This window comes from Salmo salar, unplaced genomic scaffold, assembly GCF_905237065.1.
Source record: "Salmo salar unplaced genomic scaffold, Ssal_v3.1, whole genome shotgun sequence".
NCBI classification, from domain to species: domain Eukaryota; kingdom Metazoa; phylum Chordata; class Actinopteri; order Salmoniformes; family Salmonidae; genus Salmo; species Salmo salar.
In genome coordinates, this window is record NW_025550088.1 from 58515 (window position 1) to 67283 (window position 8769).

General features: G+C 41.3%; 1 pseudogene across 1 annotated transcript; it reads left to right on the forward strand.

Annotated features, from left to right (window-relative positions):
• The first annotated feature begins 666 nt into the window (after positions 1-666).
• LOC123739194 (haptoglobin-like) lies at positions 667-3554 on the forward strand (annotated as a pseudogene). Its single transcript, XR_006767629.1, has 4 exons — positions 667-729; positions 1058-1170; positions 2336-2605; positions 2791-3554. The product of XR_006767629.1 is annotated as a haptoglobin-like (transcript).
• Positions 3555-8769: the final 5215 nt, after the last annotated feature.

The following is an 8769-nucleotide window of genomic DNA, read 5'->3' on the forward strand; positions in this document are numbered from 1 at the left end:
TGTGGTAGGTTTTGTGGGTTTTGACACTCTTATGTAGGTGTTATAACCAGCCATAAAATAACTCAATATATGTCACAACAGGTCCAAATATGTGTCATAACAGTGTTATGACCATATTATAACAGGCTATGACAAGTTATGTCAGCTGTTATGACATATTATGACATGGTTATGACTGTGTCATAATGTTTTATGACGCTGGATGTCAAGTACAGTGTTACCAAAGTGAGTCGTAAACAGCAAATGTGAGTCAACAACAAACAACAACAACCATGACGGTATCACATTTTTTAAATAATACACTCTGATGCGGCATTTATATGCACCTCATTTACTTTCAATAAACCAAATTGACGCACAAATTATAGATGTGCTGTGTCCTGTTCTGATTTCATAATTCATACCCTATGAAATGATTTATCCCTCAGATGGTCTTCTCTGATACTAGTTGGCTGTGGCTGAGCTCCAGATGGGGTCAGGGTTAGGGTTTGGACACGATTCCAATAATGGGTTGGCATGAACAGAGATTTTGCAATCTCTCCGATTTTCGGGAATCAGAACTGAAGCTGTGTCCAGCAAAATTCCCAGCGGTGGGCAGACAGGGGTGAGTTCTCTCCTCAGCAGATATAAGGCCTTGGTCCTATAACTTCTCACGGAGTACCATCGTCTTTACAGAGGAGACACAGCTCAACATACAAACTGATAAACAGATATTTCCATCAAAATGTGGTATGTTATACTTTTCATATTCTTTCTTCAACAAAACCCTAGTTGCCTGGCAATTGTTGTCATTGCAGTACCAATCCAAATGAATCTCTGAAATGTCTTTGGACAATGGATCTTTGTAAAATGGCAGGGAAACACAGCTACTTAAATCTTTCAAAAAACATTCAAATTGCTTTAGCTAGAGACCTTTTCTAAATATAGGTTAACAAGCAAGCCCAGAGACTTCCTAAGTAAAGGAACCGTTAGTTGTGGTACTAGTGAGTGTTTGGGCGCTGTCTGTCAGTTGGCTCTGTGTGTGTGTACTGTACTTATGTGTTCCTTCTGTCCGCAGGTCATCCCTGGTAGTGCTCCTCGCGGCCTCCTGTGTCTGTCTGGAACAGGACAAAATCAAAATCAAAATCAAAATCAAAACCAAATCAATTGATGAGATGTCAGACAATTCAGGTAGCTATCTGTCTAACTGACACATAACCAACTCCCTGCCTTATGCCAATACGGGCTTACTTTTTCTGATTTAGATTGAAATGTCAACAAAGTGAGAGGGATGAAACGTTTTCAAACAAAAACATGTACATTTTAAAGATCATTGACAACCTTTCTTGTCCCATGTCTATGTTAAGGTGGGTGTTAGTGACACCATTGATGCAGAATATCGCCCAAAAATATTGGACTTACACATTACACGTGTGTTTTCACACGTGCAATTTGTCTATTTCCGAAACATATTATATTTGCTGGCCCATTGTGACTGGTTCGTGTAAGGATATCACTCACATTTCAATTACACTGTCACTCTCATCGGATGTTCTGAAGCCAATCTTCACTATGGATCCCCTTACGCAACTCTGAGCTGAGCAGACACAAGCTGTTCCTATTCAGCCTGTTGGAGAATACAGTAGCTGTGGCCAAAATGAGGATGTCACTATCACTTTCAAGTGAGAACCTTGTTAAGTCTCACGGCTCACAGCTATTATCCCGATTATCTTAAAAATCGATTCAGCAGCGACACACATGAGATGACAGGGATCAAAGAGAAGGCAAGCAGGGAGGAAAGGAAGGAGAGATCCTCAGTCTCAGCTTCCTCCAAGCTGGATGGTAAAATATGTCATTAGGAAAATCTACAGAGCATGAAAGCCTTGAAAAGTAAAATTCCTCAAAATCCACCTCTCATCAAACGTTTCAGGAAAATGTTTGAGAAGAGAAATGACACTAATTCCATCCTCATCTAGGTTTCTGCGTATTGTGACCTCCAAGGTAATTCTGTGAAAGCTAGCCTTGTCTGGCTCAAGTCATGACAACACTTATTTTTTTAGATAATAGTAGATGATTAATGAATTTACTGAACTTTTGTCAGGTCAAAGCTAAAAGGTTCCAGAAAGCTACTACCAAATGTTATGTGTATTCAAGTGAATAGTGTTGATTTTAGCAAACTCAAACTCAAACTAAAACAAAGGCTGGAATTGTATTGAGGCACATTTCATTTTTCTGCAATAATCTTTTATGGTTGTGTTTGAGTTGCACAGCAGTAAGTGCTAGGTGGTGCTGAGTTGGGGATGTTTTAACCATATAGAGATTGTATAGAAATAATGTTGTTGTGTTTCTTGCCCAGACCTGCGCTTCAGGCGTATGGTTGGGGGCACCCTGGCCCCTCATGTCCCCTGGCAGGCCATGGTCTATCTGAGTAAAAACGTCATGAACGGGGGGCTTCGCTGGGGGAGCTCTAATCTCTGACCGCTGGGTCCTGACCGCTGGCAGGAACTTGTTTGTCAGGAAGAGTAGGCAGGACACCCAGGGGAAAGAACCAATCATCCCCAAGGTGTACCTAGGCATCACGCGATACTCCCAAGCCAATGACTCCAAAGAAGTTGCTGTAGAAAAGGTGAGCTAGTATACCCATTACCATCTCTTTCAAACAATATACAGACAATTCAGTATTTACAGCAAGCAGAACTGCACTGGGCTCTCTCACCTACATCATCATTTTCAGTCTTATAGGTAGTTAGAGCACAAATACAGTAGATCGTCAAAAAAAAGGTCCTATGAATTATTCCCTTCCCCTTCTAGGTGGTTCTGCACCCAGGCTTCCAGAGCGTGTCAGACTGGGACAACGACCTGGCTCTGATTCAGCTGAAGGAGCCATTCACCCTGAGCGAGGCTGTGATGCCCATCCCTCTGCCTGAGAGGGGTGAGGACCTGGCTGAGGCAGCCCAGGAGAAAGGCATCATCACAGGCTGGGGTTGGGGGTCCACTTCACCCCCGCTGAGTCACTGAAACACCTGGTATTGCCTGTGGCATCGCATAGCTTCTGTAAGGCAGAGTACAACCGTGGTGGCAGCACTCCAACCATAGACGACAACATGTTCTGTACTGGAGCCAGCAAGTACCAGGAGAATGTGTGCTTTGGGGATGCAGGCGGTGCCCTGGCAGTCCAGGACCCCAAAGACGGCAGAGTGTATGCTGCAGGGATCCTGTCCTTCGATAAGGCCTGTGCCGTGAGGAAATACGCTGTCTACATGAAGCTCTCTGCCTACATGCCTTGGATCAACAGTGTCCTCAGGGGTGACAGTGAGAAATCAGCCAGTCTCCGCTCCAGTGTAATGTCTGAGATGTTTTCGAGGCAGTTGTAGCCTCCACTCAGCACAGTTTCAGATATGAGAGCCGGGGCTCATAATCTCCATTATGCCTTTGCTAACAAAGTAATTTTCTGACTTGATCTTGTAAAACTCTCTCAAGTTTCGACTTTCATTGAGTGTGTGCCCCCGCCTGATTGAGTGTGTCTTCCGATGTTGATTTCAAAGGATTTTCAATAAATTAATCTCTCCTAAGAAGTTTGGTTTCCGATGTTTCACCTTATAACTTTTATTCACATTTTCTTCAACTCATTTTAGAATGCTGGGAAACATGTTTTAGATCATCTCTACAAGCTGGAACCTTAGAGCATGTTAGAGCCATTAAAACAAGTAGCCTACAGCTAGGACATGAGACGATTTTGAAGTTCATTTAAGTAATGGAATTATTAAGGAAAATTGTTATCTGGCCAAGGAGGATATTGTGTTGAGACCAGCAAGGGTTTTTTAGTAGATTTGTCATGAAAATCATTCAAGAAGGAAATAACTTGTTCTAAAATAGAGCTACATAAACGAGGGTCTAGAATCCCTCCCAGCAGGGGAATGGAGGTCATGTCACTCCTGGTTAGTGACTAATTTAAATACAGAAGACAAAAGGCTTGTCATCACAGCTCAACACTAGTTAATAGCTCTCTTGCTTTGGAGCAGCCTGCTGTACCACAATTTGTTCAGTTTCAACAAGAGATATCTCAGAAATGGTGCCGAAGAGTATGGCTGATGTTTTACAACTTATTTTGTACATAATGTTGCTGCTACTGTCTCTTACGACCGAAAATAACTTCTGGACATCAGAACTGGGATTACTCACCACGGACTGGTAGAAGCTTTTTCCTTTAATCTCTATGTACTAGGGGCTATGTGGGACGCATGCGTCCCACCCCTGGTACACCCTATCAACAACAGGTGAAATATCAAGAGTGCCAAATTTGAAAACAATTAAATGTCATAATTCAAATTTCTCAAAAATACAACTATCTTACACCCTTTGAAAGATAAACATCTCCTTAATCTAACCACGTTGTCCGATTTCAAAAAGGCTTTACGGCGAAAGCATAAAGTTAGATTATGTTAGGAGAGTACATTGACAATAGCTGTGTGTAATGTTTTGTCAATTCAAAGACAGGCATCACCAAAAGCAGAAAACCAGCTAAAATTATGCACTAACCTTTGACAATCTCCATCAGATGACACTCCTAGGACATTATGTTAGACAATACATGCATTTTTAGTTCTATCAAGTTCATATTTATATCCAAAAACAGCGTTTTACTATGGCGTTGATGTTGAGGAAATCGTTTCCCTCCAATAACCGCCAGTCAAATCAGCACGACAAATTAAATAATTACTATTCGAAAACATTGGTAAAATATTATATTGTCATTCAAAGAATTATAGATTTACATCTCTTGAACGCAACCGGATTGCCAGATTTAAAAATAACCTTACTGGGAAATCACACTTTGCAATAATCTGAGCACTGCGCCCATAAAAATACGCTTTGCGATACAGACTAACCGCCATGTTGGAGAGATCTAAAATCGAAAATACTATGTAAATAATCCATTACCTTTGATTCTCTTCATCAGATGTCACTTCCAGGAATCCCAGGTCCATAACAAATGTAGTTTTGTTCGAAAAAGCTAATAATTTATGTCCAAAAAGCTCTGTGTTGTTAGCACATGATCTATGCCAGCCGAACTTCTCATCATGAACGAGGGGAAAAAAATATTTATGTTCGTTCAAACATGTCAAACGTTGTATAGCATAAATCATTAGTGCCTTTTTCAACCAGAACATGAATAATATTCAAGGCGGACATTTGCATTCTCTTTTCAAACGTTTCGGAACGAGAGTACCCAACATGAACTGCGCGCCAGAGTCTAATCGGCCACCACCGTTCCAAGGCTCTTGTTCGTTCAGTTCTCACAGTATAAGACTCAAACCACTTTCTAAAGACTGGTGACATCTAGTGGAAGCCATAGGAAGTGCTCAACAATTAATAAGCCCCTGTGTGTTTCAATGGCATAGGCTTAAAGGTAATTCAACACATCAGGTATCCACTTCCTGTCAGAATTTGTCTCAGGGTTTTGACTGCCATATGAGTTCTGTTATCCTTACAGACACCATTCAAACAGTTTTAGAAAATTCAGAGTGTTTTCTATCCAAACCTGAACAATAATATGCATATTCTAGCTTCTGAGTTGGTGTAGGAGGCAGTTAAAAATGGGCACATATTTTTTCAAAATTCTCAATACTGCCCCCTAGCCCCAAGAGGTTGTTCCTTTTCCCCCCACGCTGTTTGTGGGGTGTTGCCTCTTTGTGTTTTGAGCAGTTAACGTATCTGCATTTTCTTGGTTTTGTGTACGTGTTTATTTCAGTGTGAAGAATAAACATGTGTTCGCTCCCAGCTGCGCTTTGGTCCTCTTCCTCATCACCCGACGACGATCGTTACACAGAGATGTTAAAAATCTGTTTAAAAAATCGTCAAAGAGTAATTATTTTAACCTAAAGCATTTAATAAAGACACTTATAGTACAATATTATGGGGAATAGGAATGAGAGGGCTACGTACACCATTTTAGGAAGGGATCACAGCAGTGATTGAATGAGGGTATGAGGCATGAGTTGAGGTGTTCAGAGGCTTGACCAGTGCAGGACAGGATTTGACTGGGAAGACAATAACACAAAAACACTACACAGTGAGACAAAAGAGCTAAGAATGAGTCATAGATGTGTAATAATGTGATTGTGTTTGTGATTGACTCTACACAAAGTAATGAGAGAAAATTGACAGGGGTTTCCTCACAGTGCTTGGAGAGGAAACATTCAATGTGCCAGTGGATGAGTGGGCCACATGAGACATGGCTTCCAGTTCATGTGAGGAGGTAGTTGACAATGGTAGTGGAGTGGTCATCGCTTGTTAAATCATGGAACAGGAGGGAATTCAGTTGGAAATACAAATAGCAGATACGTTCCCTTGAAGCTGAGCCATCGTAGGTTTGAACAACAAGTTTGTCCATGAAGATAAACACGGAATTCAAATCTCACCCACTTGGCAAATCAAAGTAGCCCAAGAAACTTTTTCTGTATAAAGCCCTGATCATCCACATACAGTACCTGACGATAACTGAGAACGGCAAGCAGACTGGTGGCAACCATAGGTCCCAGAGTGGGGGGGGGGGGCAATTTTTTTGCCCTGGGACCCAGAGTTTATCCTTATCTGTTGACCTAACCAGGAAAACTCTGGACCCTATGAGGTATGACAATGATGAATCAGTTGTAAAAGGTTTTGTAAGGGCTCTGATGGAACCAGTTTTAACTAAATCAGGGCACATGGTTTTAATAGCTCTTAGGGCTCGCGGACCGCTACCGGGACACCTACGACAACATCCGGTGAAATTGCAGAGCACCAAATTCAAAATAGAAATATCGTAATATTAAACATTCATGAAAATACAAGTGTCATACATCATTTAAAAGCTTAGAATCTTGGCAATCGAACTGCGTTGTCAGATTTCAAAAAGGCTTTACGGTGAAAGCATAGCATTCGATTATCTGAGGACAGCACCCCACAATAACATATTTTCCAAACAAGCACAGGCGTCACAGAATCCCAAATAGCGATAAAATAAATCACTTACCTTTGAAGATCTTCCTCTGTTTGCAATCCCGAGGGTCCCAGCTACACAATGAATGGTCGAGTCCTTCTTTATATCCCAAATCAGTCTGTTTAGCAGGCGCCATGACTTCAGAAATCCACTCCTTCAACATGCAGACACCAGCACACCACTGAAGCCATTAAGAACTATATTCAAAAACACACCTGGTAAACTGTTCAATCACCAGGCACACGACTCAACATAGTTCAATGACAGAGACTGTGGACTTAGAATAAAAAATAAAAATTGTGAAAATTAATAAAATAAAGTTGCAGCTGTCTTTGATATGCTCAAAATTAACTAACTGCTATCTTGAAATGTAGAGAAAGTGTTTTAAAATAGGCATCCAATCATTTGAAAATTAGTCGAAAGGCTAAGTGATTCTCTTCCTGAGAAGAAGCTGACAGCCTTCAAACAGAGCAAAAAAAGTGGTCCCAAAAAATATGTCAAAATGAATTTAAAAAATGATACAGCTGTCTTTAATAAGATCAAACTGAACTAACTGCTATCTTGAAATGTTGAAAAAGTGTTTTTAAATAGGCATCCTATCATTTGAAAATTAGTTGAAAGGCTAAGTGATTCTCCTCCTGAGAAGAAGTTGACAGCCTTCAAACATAGTGCAAAAAAAGTGGGCGTGAACATAGAATATTTTTGGGTCCCAAAAAATAATATACAGCTGTCTTTAATAAGATCAAACTGAACTAACTGCTATCTAGAAATGTTGAAAAAGTGTTTTTAAATAGCTCAGTCATATCACTCAATATGAGTCAAAATCTGTCACATCCAGGAGTGCTCATTATGTCAAAAATGAAAAAAATAACAACTCACAGCTGTGTTAATAGACCCAACTCAAACATCTGCTATCTTGAAATGTCCAAAAAAGGTATTTAAATGGGTCTACCAGACATCTTCTGGAGAGAAGAAGGCTCGATCTTTTCTCAAGAAGAACAATCTTCATACCATAAGACAGTTCTTCTTGAGAGAAGATAAGGTCAGGGACTCCTGTCTTACTCTCCGTCATGTTGAAATAGGTTCTCCTGTCTTACTTTCTGTCATGTTGAGATGGGTTTCCCTGTCTTACTTTCTGTCATGTTGAGATGGGTTAGTTCTTCTTGAGAGAACTAACCCAAAATTTGTCTAACTAACCCAAAATTAGTTAGGTGTGTCCATCCAGGGGAACGTCCCTGGTGGTGTGTCCTTCCAGGGGAACGTCCCCGGAGGTGTGTCCTTCCAGGGGAACGTCCCCGGTGGTGTGTCCTTCCAGGGGAACGTCCCCGGTGGTGTGTCCTTCCAGTTGAATCAGTGCCAGTAGCTCTTCTTTAAAGTAATTTCCATGAAAATAACAGACATAAACACACATCTGTGCTACATGGGTGTTGTCAGTTCTCTCATCAATAGCCAGGGGAAAATGCTCAGCCTGACTGAGCCCCTCCAGAACAATCCTATACACGTCATCCGCCAGAGCACAGACACGGCGTCCGGCTGATGTCACAGACAGGGGCACCTGTTTGACAGACGCAATTAGGCTATCCATAGACTTGTCTGTAGCCAATTCCTCCAAAACTGTCACCATGCATTTTTTAAACAGCTCTGCGTCTGTGAAGGGCATGTTGTGTTTGGTTAGAACCCAGGATGCTTTTAGGAAAGCACTTGTGACCTTCTGTTGTTGGATCAGGCCATGAAGGAGGATTCTACTGCCGTGTTTGTAGCTTGTAGTTAATGCTTCAGTGATTCTGCTTCAGGCCTCTGTCTGGGGC